Below are 22,215 nucleotides of genomic sequence, written 5' to 3'. Positions count from 1 at the left end.
TTCTTTATCTAATTTTTTTTAGGCAACAGGATTTTTCACTCATATTCTTATTCATGGCATCCATTAGCTTTTATGTCTTGTAATGTAATTGCTTGTCATCTATATACAAAATGGCTCCATTCATTTGATATTTATTTTGCAATGGCTCAGTAAGTGGGGTCTTTGGACACACAACTTTCCAAAATGGGTGCAAGAAACTTAGTGCCAGCAGAATGGCAGGTAGGCAAATTGATTTTGGCAGCTCTGCCTTTCTAATTACTCAAAGAGGGTTCCACATAACATCTCCTCCCAAAGCAGCTGTACTTTAATTTACAAAGAGGAAAATTCAATCAAGTGTAACAGCATCTTCCTTATAACTTCCTTTACTTTTTTAACATCACAATTGGATCTGGAGGCTTCAGTATTTTAAGAATATATCCTCTTCATTTTAGTGCCAAGATTTTTCTGTGTGCACATGGGTTATTTGAAGAACATGAGATCCCACAGATTTCCTTGGAAAATTTCCTCTACGAGGGGCTTTTGTTCATTGGTACAGCACCTGTTTTGCACGCAGAAAGACCCACATTCAGTCCAAGACATTTCCCATTAAAGAATATCAGGTAACAGTTGCTGGAAAAGACCTTTTTTCTTCTTGAGATCCTACAAATCAAAGTAGACAGTACTGAACCACATGAATCAGTAGTTTGATGTCCTGAGTAGAATTACCAACCTCCAGGTGGTGCCTGGAGTTCTCACAGAATTACAACTGATCTCCAAACTATAGGACTCAGTTACCCTGGAAGAAATGGCAGTAACAGAGGGATACTGTATGGCATTACATCTCTGCTTAGCTCCCTCCTCAAGCTCCATCCCTCTGACACTACCTCTACATTTCCAGGAATTTTCCAAGCCATAGTTGGCATCCCTAGTCATGACTGTTTCTGCAACAAACCAAGTACTACATATTTGAAATATTAAAAACTGGATTTCTGTAGGACTGCTGTATAGACTTCAGTCCTATACACATCCACTTTACTGGGACTTGCTTCTGAACAGGATGGGAAAATAGAAGCAATTTCAACAAGAAAAAAGGGTGGAAACTGGAATGTTAGGGATTTCTAGCTTTATCAGAGTTCATTCTCCACTCAGTGCATACATGGAATTCAATAGAGACTGAAGTCTCTGGGGCAAAAAATGTTTTCCTAAAAAACTTGGATTTTATTTATTTTGAAGCATTTTTAGTAAACATTCTACTAGTAAACCTTGGATTGTTCCACAGCAGTCAATCGTGGTGCAGTTGCCATCATTTGCACAGACAGGAATAAAGAACAGTTCCAGAAAATGCATTCTCATTCTTTTCTTGTGTACTTCTAATTTTCCAGGAGATAATTTCTTGGGTTTCCCCCTGCCAGTCATTGTGAAATATAAATACAATTTATGTGGTGTGGATGATCCTTTTGCTCCTATTTTGGGTAAATCTCCATGTTCACTGTAACTTCCTGCCTTGTTAACTCTAAGTAGTTCAGCCACAGCCAGAGGATTTTTTTTTAAAAAAGAAAATCACTAATGATATAAAAATCATTAAGAATTAGCACCATTTTTCAGTGTATGTGTTCTAAGAAAAAAAAGTAAATTTGAAAGGGAGAACATGGAGTTTCTAGTTCAATTTAGCTGAAACTGAAATACAACTTATGGGGTACACAAATTACTTCCTGGGAGCTGGATGCATGATTAGTGGATTTTCTGCTTAATATACTGTGAACAAGGAGTAGTGGTATGATGTCTTCATGTACTAGTATAAATTGGTACATTTTTTGAAAAAAATAGGATGAATTGGTATATTGATGAGAGGAGGCAAAGTCATGATCAGAACAGAACCAGGGTGGACCAGAAATCCAGCTGGCAAATGTTTTCCCCTGAGACAGAAATGTCCACCTCCATTGTAATGCCACATGCTACAAAATACCAAAACAGCATTGACTGGTTTGTAGGGAATGGCATTAATGTGCAAGGTATGTTTGAAAATTCATTTAAAAACTGTTTGCAAACAGTGAACTTTATTCAGGTTTCTCAGTGTCTTCATCCTCCATAACCGCCTGCTGAAATTACAGGGAAGGCACCCAGTGTTCCTTTGAAGGCATGTAGACACCGTGTTTCAGTCTACATCTTCTGTGAGCAGAGCAGAGAGTTTATTGTCTATAGCCATAGGCTGTCACAAATTTTCCAAACATAACATCAACTAATCAACAGTTAACTTCCAGTATCACAATTTAAAAAGGTTAATGAAAATTAATTTAAACAGTACTGTATACCAAACTATCCCAGGAGTCACAAAACAGCCTCATTCAATACTACCTTAGGTCTTATCTTCTTGGCTGCAAGTGCAAACTGAGAGACTCTGTAAGACACATGGCTTTCAGTGTCAGATAACAAGAACACAATCTTCTCGATTTCAGATTATGTGTTTGTGGCTGGTAGGATTCTGGCCAAAAATTTAGCTCTGGGCACACTGTATTGTCACCCTAGTTGGAATAAAGAGACAGACACCAAGCTTGGATCTAAGGGCCACTTTATTAACTACATACAACTATAACAGCCAAACTGTGGCAAGGGCCTAAAGTGGTACAGGTCAAGCCATGGGGTCTGCCCTGGACCACCGCCTTGACCTGTCTGGGCAAGCCCCAAAGTCCCGGGTGTGACCCATCCATGGATGGCGTGGACCCGGCCAGCCAGGCAATTTTGGTCACCCCCGTTCAAGCTCCTGAACACCTCAGCTGAAGAGCAGTGAGGGAAGGACTTGCAGCGGGGGTTCCTGAAGGCAGCCTGCCCCTGCAGCTGGCAGCCATCGAAGCAGTACCAGCCACTACTGGCAGGCCCTTCTTCCCTCAATACGGAAGCACCAAGGGTCCTCACTGGCCTGCACCCTATCTCAAACCCAAACCTGCCAACGCCAAGGCCAAGCCTCTGCATAGGCCCTGGCACCCCGCAGTTGCCTAAGGCCAACCTAAGCCCTTGCCGCAGATTTCCAGAAAAAATTTGTTGCCCACTTCAGACAGGTGCACCCCATCACCTCTGTAGAGGTTGGGAAACTCGGCCCTGATCTTAGGGTGAGGCAGATAAATGCCCAACCCACCCCCCAAGGCCTTCTGAATGGCCCTATTGGCCTTCATTCTGGCCCTCTCAATAGCCTGGTGATCTTCAGCCTCTTTCCAAACCTTCTGAGGGATCATTGCTGACCACATGATTAGCACACCTGGCCATCGCTCAGCAATAATACGAAGATCCAACTGTGCCTGCGAGGACAAGGCTCTGCCTTGCATGAGTCCCAGATTATTTCCACCCAAATGAACAAGGATATGAGGTGGAGCAACATGCCCCTCCCCAAACAACAAAGGCAACAAGCCGGACCACCTAAGGCCCTGCTGGCCCCACCACTCAACTGTGGCCCATTCACTCAACATAAGCTGGGACCCCATAGGTATCCTCCATGTTTGATGGGCCACCCAAAGGCAAAGCTGTGCCCGCATATAAGGTTCCACTGCTTACCTCCACAAGACACAGGACCTAAGAAAACAACCAATTAGTGACCACTCAGAAATGCAATAGAGGACGGACATAGGAACAGTAGGCAGAGGACCTCCACCTGCCAACCTGCTGAATCATCTGCCCAGAATACCCTATGGCCGCTGCCATTGATGCAGCCCCAATCTGAAAGGAATGGGTGCCAAAATTAACCTCGCTCAAACCCAGCTTGGTCAGAGCCCTTTTTGTAACTGTCCAAAACTGGTACCGGGTCAAGGGGGAACTATCCTGGTGTCGAAACAAACTGCCTTGCTCCTCCCCTTCACTTCCCAATACTGACGCAGCAGACCAGCAGATCCTGGGGGAAACAAAGTCATCTCCAAATTCCAGGTCACCTGCCATAAGGGCACGACCTGACGTAACCTTACCTGACCTAACCACAAGCTTGCTAACGCGCAATGCCCCCAAAAAGGCCATCAAAGCTGCAGCATGTAACAACCTGGCTTCATACTTGGAACTGCAAATATCCACCCAAGCAGCACTAAGTCCTTTAAGCACTGAAGGGGATATAGGCTCCCTAGGGTCTGCGTGCATCACACCCTCCCGGGACCAACCCTCAAGCATTTTTCAAACCCGGAAATCGCCCGTGGCCTCTGGCAATCCCCGGGCTTTGCTCATGAAAGACAAGGCAACTAGTTGTCCCCTGATAGATTTCAATGCCATTCCCTGGCCCTTCTGCCAAACACAAAATTGCAGAATGGGTGTAGCTGGAATGGGCCAAATCTCACCAAGACCCACTTCCCTCCTGAACTCCGCCAACTGGCCTACCACTCTCTGATAAGCTCTCCTTGTGCTGGGCGTGATGGCTAGCTGGATGGCCTGCTGAACTTCGGCCTCCCAAGCTGCCACAGCTCCAGAGGCATCTGAGTCAGCTGCTGACCGGCCTCCAGGGCAAGTTGCCAAAAACGTTCTATCTGTAGGCGAGACAAAGCGTCTGCCACACCGTTGTTAATGCCAGGAATGTGTTTGGCCTTAAACAAGATGTTCCACCGGAGGCACAGCAATGTAAATGCTCTCACCAGCCGCATAACCCTGGGAGTTCTGGAGGTCAAGGAATTGACCACGTGCACCACTACCTGGTTATCGCACCAGAAGTGGACAGAGTGGTTGGCCAACTCCCTGCCCCACAGGTGAACAGCCACTAAAATAGGGAAGAACTCCAAAAAGGTGGGATCTCTAGTGATGTCAGATGTCCGCCACTCAGGCGGCCACTGTTCCGCACACCAGTGTTTCCTAAAATACACCCCAAAACCAGTGGAACCTGAGGCATCAGACATGACTTGCAGCTCAGCCTTGAGCAGCAACTTGTCTCGCCAGAATGTAATTCCATTAAAATCACGGAGGAACTCAACCCAGACATGCAGGTCCTCCCGAATGCCCCTAGTAATCCACATCCAGTGATGGGGTGCACGCAAAGGGGCCATAGCATCACAAAGACAACGCGAAAAGGCCCTGCCAGGTGCAGTTGCCTTGCAGGCAAAGTTAAGGTACCCAGCCAACTGCTATATCTCCACAAGAGATACCTTCCACTTGGCTCTGAACTCCCAAAGCCGAGCCTTAAGGTCGACAACCTTGTCTGAGGGCAACTTTAATAACTAATGAATCGTATCTAACTCAATGCCCAAAAAGGTGAGCACTGAAGAGGGGCCCTCCGTCTTCTCATGTACCAATGGAACCCCCAGCTCCTCGGCCAATGCCATGAAAGTGCCCAGAAGTCTGGCACACTGCCCAGACAATGCTTGCCCCACGAACAAAAAATCATCTAAATAATGGGCCGTGTCATAACAACCTTCCCGGCGCCGCACTTGCCATTCGAGAAAGGAGCTGAAGCGCTCAAAAACCACACAAGAAATGGAACAACCCATCGGTAGGGCCCGATCCATGTAATACCTGCCCTCAAACACAAAACCCAGGAGCTCAAAATCATCACGGTGGACAGGGAGAAACCAAAAGGCAGACTTAATGTCGCATTTTGCCATCTCTGCCTCTACCCCACATCTGTGAAACCCCCTTGACCGCTTGGTCAAAGGAGGTGTACCTCACTGAGCATAGATGCTCTGGTATGGCATCGTTCACAGAGCTCCCTTGCAGAAAAGATAGATGATGGATCAGGTGGAAGATGGTTGTTGTGGGTTTCCGGGCTGTATTGCCGTGGTATTGGCATTGTAGTTCCTGGCGTTTCACCAGCAGCTGTGGCTGGCATCTTCAGAGGTGTAGCACCAAAAGACAGAGATCTCTCAGCGTCACAGTGTGGAAAAGATGTTGGCAGGTCATTTATATCTACTCAGGAGGGGTGGGGTTGAGCTGAGTCATCCTGTAAGAGTTTCCCAGGGTGTGGAATGCTAATGGCGGGAGGCTTCACTGTATCCTGAGGAGGTTCTTTTGCATATGGATTGGTGCTTGATGTGCTAATCTTCTCTGCAGGGCTATTGTTGGGTATAGAGTGTTTTGTTAGCCTGGTGTTTTTCAGAACTGGAAACCATGCTCTGTTCATTCTTAAGGTTTCTTCTTTCCTGTTGAAGTTTTGCTTATGCTTGTGAATTTCTTTTCTTTTCTTTTTTTTTAATAAAATTTTTATTGGATTAGAATCATTTAATTTCACATTACAATCAATTCCCCCATTTCCCAATTTCTAACCCCCTCCCTTTCCCCCCTTTTTATAGACTTCCAACAGTTTTCCAACCCTTTGTCCCTTTTCCCTTAGTCATTTTAAATTCCTCTATCTAACAAACATATACTTTCCCTTTATCCTAAGCAATAATTCTTTAACTATTTTTAATACTCTATACCCTATCTTTAAGTCCCTTCTTCCATATTAGACAAACAATTTGTCCCATTTTTCATAATTTCAAATATTTCTATAAACCTTAAACCATATAAACCATACATTCATATAAGTCAACCAATTTAACTTATACTCTATATGTTACTTTTTCTGCATACCTTATCTTCATTCTACTTTAGTTATATTTAATTATATTATTATTTTTATTCTACTTATACATCTATATAACTATCATCAAAAATTATCAATCCATTTGACCGATATATATCTTATATATCGGTATACTTATACCGATATATAGGTATACTAAGGTATACTTATTCAAATTAGTACCTTATACAATTTTTACCAAAAGTAATATTAGTTAGTCAGTCCTTATAATTAGTTATTTTCTGTCAATATTCTATGTATTATTCTATATATAATAATCTAACAAAATAACTGCTTAGAAATTCTCATTTGCCTCTCCACCCCCCGGTAAAGTCACCCCCCTCTGCATTTTATTATGTTTCAATAGTTCTCAAACTGCCACAGTTCTCCTCCCACCTCCCATTTCTTCACCAAATATTGTTTCAGCTTCTCCCAGTCTGTGTTGAACTGTCCTGGGTCAAGTTTTCTCAATTTTCTTGTCATTTTGTCCATTTCCGCCATATACAGCAATTTGTAAATCCAATCCTCAATAGTTGGCACTTCTTGTACTTTCCATTTTTGCGCATACAAAAGTCTAGCCGCTGCTGTCATGTAAAATAACAATGTCCTGTGTTGAGCTGGAATGTCCTCCATTCCCAAGTTCAGTAGCAGGAGTTCTGGGTTCTTATTAATTTGAAATTGTAAAATCTCACTTATTACTCTTATTATTTCCCCCCAGTACTGCCTAGCTACCTCACACGTCCACCACATATGATACAGGGAACCCTCATGTTTTTTACATTTCCAGCATTTGTTAGAAGTGTTCAGATTCCCTAGCGCAATCTTCTTTGGTGTCATGTACCAACGATAAATCATTTTGTAAATGTTCTCTTTAATATTAGTACACGTCGTAGTCTTCATTGTATTCTTCCACAAGTATTCCCATGCCTCCATTGTTATTTCTTTGTTGAAATTTATGGCCCACTTCACCATTTGTACTTTAACTATTTCATCTTCAGTATACCATTTCAGCAGTACTTGGTATACCTTGGAAATTTCCTTCTTGTCCTCTTTTAAAAGTGTCTGCTCTAGTTCCGAATTCTCTGTTCTTATGCCTCCCTTTGCACAGTCCGAATTGTAGAGATCTCTGATCTGTCTGTACTGAAACCAATCATAGTTTGGTGATAACTCGTCCTGTGTCTTTATTTTAAGTTTAGAAGATTCTATTCGGGTTATCTCCTTATACGTTAAACACTGTTGCTCAGTATCGACAGCTCTCGGATCTATTACCTCATATGGAACCACCCATAGGGGGGTTCCTTCTTGTAAATAGTCTCTGTACTTCCTCCAAGTTGCATATAGGCTTCTCCGTATGTAATGATGCAAGAACATAGAGTTCACTTTTGCTTTATCATACCATAGGTATGCATGCCATCCAAATATTTTTTTATATCCCTCTAGGGCCAGTAATTTCTTATTCTTCAGCATCATCCAGTCCTTCAACCACACTAGGCAGATTGCATCGTAGTAAAGTCTTAGATTGCGCAGTTGCATTCCGCCTCTTTCTTTTGCATCTTGTAAAACTTTCATTTTCACTCGAGGCTTCTTGCCTGCCCAAACAAAATCTGATATTTTCCTCTGCCATTTTTCAAACTGCTTAGAGTCTCGAATAATTGGTATTGTCTGTAGCAAAAACATTACTCTTGGTAACACATTCATCTTAACTGCTGCAATCCTTCCCAACCATGACAAATTCAGTCTATTCCATTTAATCAGATCTTGCTCTATCTGAGTCCATAATTTTTCATAATTATTTTTGAATAGATCTATGTTCTTTGCAGTCAGTTCAATTCCCAAATATTTCACCTTACTTGTTACTTCACAGTCTGTTATTTCCATTAACAATTGTTGTTTTTGCTTAGTCATATTTTTACATAATATCTTTGACTTCTTTTTGTTAATATAAAACCCTGCCAAGTCTCCAAACTCCTTGGTCTTCTCTATCACTTTTGGCATGTTCTCCGTTGGGTCTTCTACAATTAACATTATATCGTCCGCAAATGCTCTGACCTTATAAGAAAAGTCCTTTATCTTTATTCCACGAATTTCTTCATCTTGTATTTGTATCATCAGAATCTCTAATACCAGAATAAATAACAGCGGAGACAACGGGCAACCTTGTCTTGTTCCTTTACTTATAGTCAGTTTCTTAGTAGCCTCATCATTCACCACAATTGCTGCATTCTGGTCTCTATAGATTTCTTTAATTGCTCTTATGAATCTTTCTCCCATTTGTAGCTTTTCCATAGTGGCAAACATAAAGTGCCAGTTCAGGTTGTCAAACGCTTTTTCAGCATCAACAAAGAAGAAACCAACCTCTTTATCACAACGCTTATCATAATATTCAATAGCATTAATCACTGTCCTTAGGTTGTCTCTGATTTGTCTATCTGGCAAAAAGCCTGCTTGTTCCTCCTCAATGACTTCCGAAAGCCATCCCTTCACTCTCTCCGCCAGTATCTTCGCAAAGATTTTATAATCATTATTAAGTAACAATATAGGTCTGTCGTTTTTCACATTAGTCAGATCTTGGCCCTCTTTGGGGATCAATGATATGTTAGCTTCATTCCAGGTGTCTGGAATCCGTTGATCCTTTAAGACTCCATTGATCACCTCTTTTAGGAATGGTGCCAGTTCATTGGCCATTACCTTATAGAATTTAGCCGTAAGTCCATCTGGCCCTGGCGCCTTTCCCAGATTTATTGACTGTATTGCCTTTCTTATTTCCTCATCCGTTACTTCATTATTCAATCAAATTTCCCAGATTTATTGACTGTATTGCCTTTCTTATTTCCTCATCCGTTACTTCATTATTCAATCTATCTCTCCAAGCTTCCGAAATTACTGGGAGCTTCATTTTCTCCAAATATGTCGCTATTGATTCTTTGTTCACCTCTTTCTTATTATACAATTTAGCATAAAATTTATAGAAGGCTCTACTAATGGCTGTATGTTCCAAATACGTTTTGTTATCTTCACAAATTTTATTTATTGTTTTCTTTTCCTTTCTCTTTTTCATTTGCCATGCCAAATATTTCCCAGGTTTGTTTGCACCTTCAAACGCTTTTTGGTTCAATCTTTTAAGATTCCACTCCAATTCTTTGTTATTCATTGCTGTCAGCTGTTCTTGAAGTATTTTAATGTCCTGATAAATTTTCTTTTTCCCTGGTCTCTTCTTTAACTATATTTCTTTGGCTTTTATTTTCTCCATAATCTCCTGTCTCTTCTCCTCTTTCTTTTTTCTGGCTCTTCCATTTAAGTCCATTAGTATGCCCCTAATTACCGCCTTGTAGGTGTCCCAAACCTTGTTGGTTGGTACTTCTTTGTTCATGTTGTATTGTATGAAGAACTTTGTCTCTCTTCTCAGCATCTCCATATTCTCTCCCTCTTGAAGTAAGTCCTCATTTATTCTCCATCCTTTCCTTTTGCTCCTTCTCCCCAATTTCCACATAATTGGATTATGATCCGAGCCTACCATCGGCATTATTTCCACTTCCTTAGTCCATAACGCTAAGTCTTTTGAGGCCCAGATCATATCAATTCTCGATAGTGTAAAGTGTCTTGCGGAGTAGAACGTAAATTGTCTGCTTTTCGGGTTTTGTCTTCTCCATACATCTTCTAAGGTTTCCTGTTGTATCAGTTCAAAAAACAACTTTGGTAGCAATCCTCTTTTCTTTTGTGCAGTTGATGATTTTTTGTCTAAATCCAGATTTGTCACTCCATTGAAGTCTCCAGCAAGTATTATCTGATCATATGAAAGTTCATCTAATTGCTTCCTTAAGTCCTCAAAGAAGCTTTCTTTTGCTCCATTAGGTGCATAAATTCTGACTACCAGCACTCTCTTTAAATTCCATATACATTCCACTGCTATGAATCTGGCTTCCACATCCTTCATTACAAACTTTGGCTGCAGCTCCTCTTTTATATACAACACCACTCCCCTTTTTTTCTTATTAGAGGCCGCTACAAAATCACTGCCCAATTTTTTCGATTTTAAATATTTTACGTCCTGTTTTCGAATATGGGTCTCTTGCAAACATACAATATCACATTTTTGTTTTAATAGCCAGTGGAAAATGCTTTTTCTCTTGTTTGGTGAATTAAGTCCATTTACATTCCAAGATAAGACTTTACACTCCATAATCATAATCTTGTTGCTGGTAAGTCCTTTTCATTGTCCCTTAAAAATCACTCCATCTCTCGTTCAGATCTGATACGCCTTTTGGCCCCTCCAAATTCAAAGGACACTCCTTCTGGTAATTCCCATCTATACCTGATTTTCATGTCCTTCAGAATCTGAATTAGCGCTTTATATTTTTTCCGATCTAGTAACACCGATCTGGGTAATTTCTTCATAATAATAATCGTCTTGCCATCAATCTCCAATGGATCTTGAAACTGTTTGGTCACAATCTTCTCTTTCATATTTCGAGTCGTGAACTGCACAATCACGTCTCTTGGTAATTTCCTCTGGGTCGCAATTCTTGAATTTACGCGATATACCACGTCCAGGATAGCCACAACTTCCTCCTCCTCCTTTCCCAGGTATTCAGCTAACACCTCAGTAATCTGTTCTTGTGCTGTCTTTCCTTCCACTTCCGGCAAGCCGCGAAATCTCAGCTGCTTCTCCATGTGTTTACTTTCCGCAACCGCCATTCTTCCCCTCATCAGTCTCATCTCTGTTTGTTGTGTATCAGCTAAATTCTCCACCGCGCCTTCCACTACTTTGACTCTCTGCTGTGTTCCTTGCAATTCATTTTGCATTGTTTCCATACCTTTCTTCACTTCTGACAGCTCACTTTTCACTGTCTGTTTAACCTCTTTGATCAGCTCCGGTTTCATGTCCTTAAGTTCTTTAATCACTTCTAAGAGTTTTTTGTCTAGATTTTCTATTGCCGATTGCCACTCTTTTTTCGACATCGTGGGGCTTGCTTTGGCTCGCTCCCACGAGTCCACTCTCTTCCTTAACTCCGTGGCATAAAATTTAATGTCCTTTTAATTTAAATGTCCCGGTCTTCTTGCAAAAAAAACTTTTAGAAAATCCAAAATGTCGGGCGTCTTTTCTCTATGGTTCTTCTATGATTTTTGTAATCCAAAATGGCTTGCTTCCTCTTCCGCTGAAGCCGCGACTCTTCCCCTTTCAAAGATGGCGATTCCCCACTTCCTGCCCTCCGGCAGGGGCCGCTTCTCTCCAGCAACTCTATTGTTATTACGTACTTCCTGTTTCCCGACTTCCCACAGTAGCTCTCGCGATGGTAAAATTTTCTCACAGCTCCATAACCGCAAGTATTCAAAACAATAGTCCAATTTCTTTAATAACTTCTTTAAACTTAGTCTTTTTTCTAATACAACTCTTGCCGAGTCTTCCCCTCCTTATAATTAGCCTGTTGCAGCTTGAAAATCTACTTTTATTCTTCTTTACTTTTAACAATCTGTCCCGTATCAGAAGATAGTGATCTTTACCTTCTCATTCACTTTCCTTGGGTTGTAATCACTGTTTTAATCTTAGTTTCTCCTCTACTCTTCTTTCCCCTATTGAAGCTTGGGTACGTAGGTCTTATGCCAACCGCATTGGCCCCGAAACTGCCGCAGAGATCGTAGCCGACCTGTCACAGGGTGGGACCTCAAGGGTCGGGAGAGGGTCCGTTACGCAGAACCCCCCCTCGCCCAAGATCGACGCGCCCTGAGGTCTTGAGCGTTCTTTGCCTGCTCTCCGCCTGAGAGCAGTCGGCCGCGGGCTAAATTGCCCCCGCCGGCCGCTTAAAATGGCAGTCCGGTCAGCTCCGCAAGTGGAGCTGCGTCAGACCTCCATAAATCCCAAACCGGAAGTCGCTTATGCTTGTGAATTTCAATGGCTTCCCTGTGCAGTCTGACAAAGTAGTTGGAAGTGTTGTCCAGTATTTTGGTGTCCTGGAATAAGATACTGTGCCCTGTTTGAGTTAGGCTATGTTCAGCCACTGCTGATTTTTCAGGTTGTCTACATCTGCAGTGTCTTTCATGTTCTTTTATTCTTGACTGGATGCTACGCTTTGTGGTCCCGATGTAAACTTGTCCACAGCTGCAGGGTATACGGTATAATCCTGCAGAAGTGAGGGGGTCTCTACTGTCTTTTGCTGATCGTAGCATCTGTTGTATTTTTCTGGTGGGTCTGAATACTGCTTGAAGGTTATCCTTTTTCATAAGCTTTCCCATCTGATCAGTAATTCCTTTGATATATGGCAAAAACACTTTTCCTGTAGGAGACTGTTTTCCCTTGGTTGTTTGATTCATCCTGGGTTTGATTGCTCTTCGGATTTCATTTCTGGAGTAGCCATTTGCCTGAATTGAGTGGTTTAGATGATTAATTTCCTCATTGAGAAAGTGCGGCTCACATATCCGTCTTGCACGATCCGCTAATGTTTTCATTATGCCTCTTTTCTGTCGGGGGTGGTGATTGGAGTTTTTGTGTAAGTACCGATCAGTGTGAGTTGGTTTCCTGTAGACCTTGTGACCTAACTGAAAGTTTGCTTTGTGGATGACCATGGTATCCAGAAATGGGAGTTTTCCCTCGATTTCTTTCTCCATTGTAAATTGTATGTTCAGGTGGATGTTGTTGAGATGATTCAAAAACCCCATCAATTCTTCCTCCCCATGGCTCCAAATGATAAATATATCATACACACACCGGAACCATACACTAGGTTTGTGGGGTGCTGATTCTAGAGCTGTTTTTTCAAAATGTTCCATGTAGAAGTTTGCTATAACTGGGCTGAGAGGGCTCGCCATGGGCACCCTGTCCATCTGTTCATAGAATTCGTTATCCCGTTGGAAGTAACTGGTTGTCAGACAATGATGGAATAAGGCTGTTACATCCTCTGGGAAAATCTGATTGATAAGTGCAATAGTGTCTTTTACTGGAACCTTGGTAAACAGGGATGCAACATCAAAACTGACAAGTATATCTTGTGGATTGAGTTTCAGAGAACTGATTTTGTTGATGAAATCTGCTGAATCTTTGATGTAAGACGAGGTTTTCCCGATGTGGTCCTGCAGGAGATCGGCCAGATGTCTAGCTAATTCATATGTCGGTGAACCAATGGCACTCACAATGGGTCGGAGTGGGACTGAATCCTTATGTATTTTAGGGAGTCCGTATAGTCTAGGTGGCTGTGCTTCTGTCTTGCATAGTTTTCTGTGCGTGTCGAGATGTAGTGAGGAATTCTTGATCAGCGCATTTGTTAGCCTGGTGATTTTGCAGGTGGGATCTTGTTTTAGTTTTTTGTAGGTAGAGGGGTCCAGGAGTTCCTTAATCTTCTTTTTGTATTCCTCTGTTTTTATGATCACTGTAGCATTGCCTTTATCAGCTGGTTGAACCAACTCACACTGATCGGTACTTACACAAAAACTCCAATCACCACCCCCGACAGAAAAGAGGCATAATGAAAACATTAGTGGATCATGCAAGACGGATATGTGAGCCGCACTTTCTCAATGGGGAAATTAATCATCTAAACCATGCACTTCAGGCAAATGGCTACTCCAGAAATGAAATCCGAAGAGCAATCAAACCCAGGATGAATCAAACAACCAAGGGAAAACAGTCTCCTACAGGAAAAGTGTTTTTGCCATATATCAAAGGAATTACTGATCAGATGGGAAAGCTTATGAAAAAGCATAACCTTCAAGCAGTATTCAGACCCACCCGAAAAATACAACAGATGCTACGATCAGCAAAAGACAGTAGAGACCCCCTCACCTCTGCAGGAGTATACCGTATACCCTGCAGCTGTGGACAAGTTTAAATCGGGACCACAAAGCGTAGCATCCAGACAAGAATAAAAGAACATGAAAGACACTGCAGACTTGGACAACCTGAAAAATCAGCAGTGGCTGAACATAGCCTAACTCAAACAGGGCACAGTATCTTATTCCAGGACACCAAAATACTGGACAACACTTCCAACTACTTTGTCAGACTGCACAGGGAAGCCATTGAAATTCACAAGCATAAACAAAACTTCAACAGGAAAGAAGAAACCTTAAGAATGAACAGAGCATGTTTTCCAGTTCTGAAAAACACCAGGCTAACAAAACACTCTATAGCCCTGCAGAGAAGATTAGCACATCAAGCACCAATCCATATGCAAAAGAACCTCCTCAGGATACAGTGAAGCCTCCCGCCATTAGCATTCCACACCCTGGGAAACTCTTACAGGATGACTCAGCTCAACCCCACCTCTCCTGAGTAGATATAAATGACCTGCCAACATCTTTTCCACACTGTGACACTGAGAGATCTCTGTCTTTTGGTGCTACACCTCTGAAGATGCCAGCCACAGCTGCTGGTGAAACGTCAGGAACTACAATGCCAAGACCACGGCAATACAGCCCGGAAAACCCACAACAACCATCGTTCTCTGGCTGTGAAAGCCTTCGACAATATATCGATCAGGTGGAACTTGCCCGCCACCTTTTTTGGGACCACTCCCATAGGAGAGACCTAAAATTGGGAGTTGGAGGGGCCGCAAATTGTTCCAAAACCCTACCCTCAGCACATTCTTTCGTAATTTTTTGCCTCACAGTGTCCTCCTTACCATAAACTGAGCTCAAATTATCTGCCATAAATGGGGCCCGGGGGCCCTGAACTGGTATTCTAAAACCATATTTGGACCCTTTTAACAAATAAACTGCATCCTTAACATTTGGATAATCTTTCAACAGGCACTCAAGGACCTTTAGCCTTACCGGGCTGGGCCCCTTTACCAGGAGCCTGATGGTCCCCCTGCGCTACTTCCTCCTGGTTTCTTGCCACACCAACCTTACTTGAGCTTAGTACATGCAGTATATGAGTGTGAGCCTGCACATGAGGGGCACTCGTGCTTGAATTGGCAGGGCTTTTGGTTACAGGTGCCCTTGTATGCAAAATCCCAACACAGCAGCCAGGGTTGAACCTGCTGCCTCGCAAAATTGTGGGTGCTGGGAGCATGTAAATTACACTGCACCAGATGGCCCCTATCTGAATGGTCACCCAGATTTGGCTTAGCTGGGGACATTACCTGAAGCCATAATTGTTGATGTATACGGTCCCACAGCAAATTTGGGTGCATAGCCACCCGCATCCGGAATTCCTCATCGTACTGCATCCATGCAGCACCCGAGAAGCCCATATACCCTTTGAAACTAATATCTAAATACTGGAACAGTGACGCAGCCTTATGAGGCTGCGCCCTGGCCAATACATCCGTGTAAATTAAGAAGCCAGGTAACCAGTTATTCCACCTTCTGTCAACACGCCTCGTCTTCAAACACTCCTTGTCTCTATCATCCATTTCATCCTTATCCTTCTTTTCCAGTTCACGGAAAAGAAGGGAAAAACATCCACATTATCCCCTCACAGGATTTTGTCCCTTGTTGCCTGGGTCAGGTGATCCCCACGGGGTAAAGCCGTGTCCCAAATGGCAAAGCGTTAAAAGGGACTTGGCAATAGGCCAGCGTGGAATAAGGATAAACTCCCCAAGGGGCACCTGTGCACCCAAACCAGCCCACAGGCATTCCTGGATATGCGGAACTCCCACCCACCCAACCAGCAAATGTAGAGGGAGGTGACATTGGCTGCTGCAAAGAAACTGGCCCAGCACCCTGACCTGACCAGGCCATATTACCACCCGTAATAGCTGCCTTTGGATATTGTGCATAAGTCCCCAGGCCTGCCCCTGATGCAGCATAAGCTGCTCCCTGTCCCCAAGGGCCCCAAGGCCAGGAGGAGCTAAATTGCTGTGAAGACAGCTTACCCTCAGGTTTAACAGGATCTACAGCCACAGCTACCGGCAGCAATTCCTCAGGCCATTCTTGCACCAAATCCACCACAGGCTCCTGTGGTTCCAGCTCCACCATCCCTTGAGCACCACTACCCTCGCCGGCTGTTGCTCCTGAGGCACCTTCAAAGACAGAAAGACATCTCAATATGTCCCTGTTCACAGCATTCCTGGAAGCCTGCCGGACAGGCTGTGCCATGGCTGACCCCCACTTTGCTACCCCGCTAATAAAAATAACAACAACAACAACAACAACATTTGATTTATATACCACCCTTCAGGACAACTTAATGCCCACTCAGAGCGGTTTACAAAGTGTTATTATTACCCCACCACAGTCACCCTAACTCCCTTGGCCTGTTCCAATGCAGCTAAGTGCCTCAAAATTTCCAGCTGATTGATACTAGAGTCCTCCTCATCAGATGAAGATACTGTTGGAGAGGGCCTTTCAGCAGGCGCCCTCCTTGCTGGTTGCTTCCCCTTATGGGTACCACCGCCTTTTTTAGGAGGCATAATCAGTAATGAATAATCAGTTAGGCATAATCAGTAATGAATAAGGGTCTGTAGCAAAATGATTGCCCACTCCAGAATGGCCATCCTCCTTGCACTTACTCAAAATGGCCATCCTATGATGCAGGCAGATTTACATGCAAAATGGCCACCCGCACACCAGCAAAGCCACAGCAGGCTATCCAATTGCCCAGGCCTAATTCCCCCCAAGCCGGCCAAGAGGCTCACAGACAGCCGAACAGGCAACCACTAATTAGTCACCCAAATGGGCCCTAAAATGCCTGCCTTTTCCCCATGCGCCCTATGGCACGCCAGGCTGCCCATGCACACCCATCTGAAAAGTCCCCCCTTGAAAAGGGGTGAAAAGCCCACGGCTGCCCAGAGGTCCAATGGCCTTCCTCCCCAACCGCTCCCCCCTCAAGGCAGGAGAGAGCAGCCTATGTAACAGGCTGCAGGACCACACAACCCCGACGCTGGCCTGTGCACTGCTGCCCAGCCAAGCCCAGCCACCACTGCCCTGACACTCCCTGCGAAGCTGGGCATGAAGTGGCAAACCAGAGGCATCCGCTGTGTCCCCTTCCCCTGCCGCTCTTGCCCCGAGAAAAGGGGCAAAGTGAAAAAGGGAAAGCCACGCTGCTAGAATGCCAGCAAAAGCACTGCCACCCAGCCTCGCACGTCTGCACCTTCGCTCCGCAGCACAGCCTCCAAGAGACATGCACCGCCAATGCAGGTGCCGTCGCTGCAGCTCCCTCGGCTGTAAAAGCCGAAATGCCACTGCCGCCGCCACCTTGCCCAGTCACTCGGATGGAGCACATCCTCCTCCACTGAACGACTCTTCACAACTGCAACGGGGTAGGGTGGAGCAGCCTTCTACTGCTCTTGTCTCCACCCACCCAGCCAACGCCATCATTGAAGGAAGGGGGACGTGCTGCCTCCTTCCTTCCAAGCTGGCAAAAAATGGCCCTCAGCTCTAGCAGCGAAGCTGCATGCTGGGAAGGGGCCAAATAATGGACAGTAAAGTAGGTAGCGGGGAAGGTTCTCCATTGTAGATGATCCACAAATGCAACTGCGGTGTTCCATAGTGATCACTCATGCCACCTGCCAAAAGAGCTGATTGCATTGTCTGAAAGCGCAGAGTGGTGAAAGACACTGAGATTATAATGAGAAATGCTGGCTAGGTAGGTAGATCTTAAGTGATCAAATTTAATTAATGTATAGCAAGGAGCTGCCTTGGATTTTAATATTGATAGCCAGTCCATCACTGCATCTGACTTGTAAATCCACTCCCTAAGTGGGAAGTTGTTGGCTGAGACCCCTAACAGGTCGTCAGGGATGGTGTACATTTGGCAAATGGTGGAAAGAAAGCCAGGGCATGTGGGGTCTTTAGATAGTAATAAATTTGCTGATTGGCAACTTAGGGAGTCAGAACTGGAAAATTTGATCCTTTTCCAGTACTTTAAAACTGCAAGGTGTACCCGTGCCCTAAGGGAGGGGAGTCCTGTTTTGGCTCTCATCAGGGCAGCAGGAGCACCTTTTGGTAAAGCCAAAATCCATCTCAAAAATCGATTTTGGATTACCTCAAGACTGGTTAGAATATCCTCTTTCCAACCCCACACTTCAGCTCCATATAGGAGGTGTGGGACAACCTTGCCCTTAAATAATTTCAGTGCTGGATCTAGCAGTCAACCTCCTTTGTATGAAAAAAATATATGATTGTCCCTACAGTCCTTAACGCTGAGGATTTAACCATCACCAGGTGTGTCTTCCAATTCAGAGTCTCTTTTAAGTTTACCCCAAGATGTTTAAAGGAGCTGTGTTATTGGATTGGGTTGCCAAGGATGCTCCAGCAGGAGATTTTGGGCTTTCTCCTGAAAACCATTACTTTTGTCTTTGTGTAGTTGACATTGAGAGCTTCTTCATTACAATAATGACCTAATTGATCTAAGAGTCCCCTCAAGCCAATCTTAGTCAGGGAAGTTAGGACCATGTCATCCGTGTAAAGGAGAACTGAAAATTTCTGTTGTCCCAGAGAGGGCAGCATAAATTGGGGACCGGACAGAGTCTCATTGATATCAATGGGTGTGAGGGCAATCTGGCTGTGACATCTGTCACCCCATTGATCACTGGGGTTGATTCGGCTGATCTGGCAGGCTAGGCAGGTGTCCACTTCCTCCTCACCGCTCCATGTGCGTCCCTCCCGAAGCTGCATGTTTGGTGGAAGAGGACGACCATCCCAGATAGAAGTATACAACTTCTGCACCTATGTTCTAGCTGTGGAATTGCCCAGATCATATGATAACTAAGTCCATTGTATGACTTTCAGAGAACTATTTTATCAATATGGCTCATTCTCAACATGCCCCCACCTGTAGAGATAAATCCATGGATTGGGGTCATGCAGAAATAAAGGAAATTTTCCTACAAACTTGGAGATTCCCCACCCCACCCCCAACTTGCAGAAAAACCTGAAAAGGTTTTTTTTAAAATGGATCATGAGATGAAATCCCCCCCCCCCGAATAGAGGAATATGTTGTCTGTAAAACATAAATTTACCATCAGAGGGAAGGAGGAGCCCACATGCCCTGAGGCAGCCCACCACCACCTCTACTATGAAGGCTGGTAGATGAGGAAGGAAGCAGGAATCAACCCTAGCGGCTACACTGTGGACAAAAAGGAGCAGGAGTCGCCATTGCCCTCCCCCCCACTTCAGCCAACCTGGCAGTAAACGGGCAGGTGAGTAGGGGGCAAGAGCTGCTGCTGCCCACTCACCACTATGCAGCAGAGAGGAAGAGATGGATGAATGCATGTGAGCTGCCAATCCAACCACCTCCACACAAACCACTACTTTATACGCTGTAGAGAGGCAGCAGAGGAAGGATCAGCCAATGCTGCCACTAAGCAAGGTGTGGAGGAGCTATAATGAGGGCAGACAGGCTAGGAAGAAGCCACCAGTTCTGCTGCTCTCCCTTAAAGAAGCTAGTGAGTGGGTGTGTAAGCTGGACAAGCAGAGTGGCAGTGTTGACAACGGGTGGCTGCCCAGCAAGTGACTGGTGTGGAGGGCAAGTGGGAAGAGGAGATGGGCTTCTGCCCCATGAATCATGCAGGTTCCCATATGTGTGTGTGTGTGTGTGTGTGTGTGTGTGTGTGTGTGTGTGTGTGTGTGCGCGCACATATCTGTCAGTGTGGCCATATCTGTAGATATTTGAATTCAGTGACTGGAGCCATTCACAATCAAGACAATTATTTCTACAATCCTGAAAAATAGCTCTGGTGTGCAGGAAAATATGAAATACCTCAAAAAGAAAAGAAAAAAACACACACACAGCTGCCCCCAGATAACAGAAGCTGCACCTGTTACTATATGAAACCTAAGTTAGGGACCATAGACTTCACCATGTTGCCTTACATACTATCTGCTGCTTTAAATATGTACACCTATGCACTACTGTACGTCATGTTGTCAAATGTTAGTCCTAGAATTGATTATGTTCAGTTTCATTATATCTATTGTCAGTCCAAGAATTCATTATGTTTTGTTTCAGCATTTCTTTTACTCTGTATTGGATCCTTGCTAATGGTATGTCTTTGTAAACTTGTTTATATTTACCCTATGGCATTGTTTATGGAAATGTCCTTTACACTGTATGGAAATTTACTGAATACTGTATGGAAATACTGATTGTACTAAGTTCATACTGTGTAATCCGACTTGAGTCTCAGTGAGAAAGGCAGACCATAAATGACACAAACAAACAAACGAACAAAACCCACAACAGTGTTACCCAACTTCAAACCTTGATTTCTATCACTAAAAGGCAGGGGGGGGGGAGGGCACAGCGCTTTCCAGGGTTGTTTTGGCTTTAGAGGTAGGACTCATTGGGGCCAGGGCCGGCAGCAACCACCAGGCAACTTAATATCACTTGACTTGCATGACACACCTACGGCTGGCTGCTTGCTACTGTTCAACAGAGGACCCCCTCCCCACAAAAGGAAGTGTTCTGGGAAATCCAGTTTTGAATCACCACTCTAATGTGAAAACTCACTGGGTGACTTTAAACCAGTTACAGATTTTTGGCCTAACTCACCTTACAGGGTTACTGTGAGGATAAAATGGAGGAGAGGAGAATGCTGTAAGCTCCTTCGTGGAGAAAGGTGGATATAAATGAAAGTTGGTATTATGGGGAAAGGTAGAATATAGTTGAAATGGTGGTGGAGAGTGCTGTCAAGTCATATCTAAGTTATGGTGATCCTGGTGGGGTTTTCATGGCAAGAGACTAACAGAAGTGGTTTGCCATTGTCTGTATCTGCAACCCTGGTCTTTGTTGGAGGCCTCCCAACCAATTACTAACCAAGGCTGACCTTGCTTAGCTTACAAGATCTGATGAGATCAGGCTTGAGTAAGCTATCCAGGTCAAGGTATAACCAAAGTAAATAAATAATAAATAGAGCAGAAAACAGAGCCAAATAAAAGATAAGTTGGTTCGTGGGTGGGGAGGGGAGAGGAAAGCAAGGTAAGATGAGGCTATCAGAGTTGCCAGGAGGAGGTAGGAAAGGAAATAGTGTGGGGAAGGAGATACAGGGGGGGATTAGGTGCCCCTCCTGTAAATTCTGACAGGTCCCCCACCACGCAACCTAGCATCATGGTCAGCATTGCACAACTCAGCCCTTGCTTTACTGGAGAGAGGCTGCCAGAGAGAGTGAGGGGAGGGTAGATGAAGGTAGGGTGATTGGTAGGTGGGAAGGAGAGAAGGAAGTAGGAAAGAGGGGAAAGCTATGGCAGGCTGCCAGGGAAAGGAAAGAGGAAATGAAGGGGGGGATGAGAAATCTCCCTACAAGTCTTTGCAGATTCGCTGCTTGCGGCTAGAGATAACATATAGAAACAGAGATACGCAGAAAGAGACAGCGGAATCATCTTACTATATAATTGAGTAAACGTATTTCAGATAACTCACTTTATACCCTGGTACACCACCAGAGGGCACTGATACAGAGGGAAGGCTAGGCAAGGCACCATGTTCCTCCAGAAAATGTACCATGATGAGAACCCCAGGCCGGGAGCAGGATGGGAGCAGGTGGCAATGCTCGTCCTCCACCTTCACCCAGCTGGTATTAGGAGTGAGGTAGGTGGCAATGCCCACCACTCAACCTAACCCAGCTGATAGTAGTAGTGAAGGAGGTGGAATGCCCACTGCCTGCCTTCACCCAGTAGGTATTAGGAGCGGAGCAGGTGGCAATGCCCATCCCCTGCCTTAACTCGGTATTAGGAGCGGAGAAGGTGGCAATGCCCACTGCCTGCCTTAAACCAGTTTGTATTAGGAGCGGAGCAGGTGGCAATGCCCTCTCCCCGCCTTAACCCAGCTGGTATTAGGAGCAGAG

General features: G+C 44.4%; 1 long non-coding RNA gene across 1 annotated transcript in view; it reads right to left on the bottom strand.

Moving 5' to 3' along the window:
- Positions 1–277: 277 nt before the first annotated feature.
- Positions 278–22,215, bottom strand: part of LOC129325150 (uncharacterized) — a 41,303-nt gene continuing 19,365 nt past the window's right edge. The window contains exons 2-3 of the long non-coding RNA XR_008596583.1: positions 16,306–16,452; positions 278–639 (exon numbers count right to left, since the gene is read on the bottom strand). This is a non-coding gene — a long non-coding RNA (uncharacterized LOC129325150). The remainder of the gene's footprint in view (positions 640–16,305; positions 16,453–22,215) is intronic.

This window comes from Eublepharis macularius, chromosome 2 (assembly GCF_028583425.1).
Source record: "Eublepharis macularius isolate TG4126 chromosome 2, MPM_Emac_v1.0, whole genome shotgun sequence".
NCBI lineage: Eukaryota > Metazoa > Chordata > Lepidosauria > Squamata > Eublepharidae > Eublepharis > Eublepharis macularius.
This window is presented reverse-complemented; position numbering and strand designations above follow the sequence as displayed.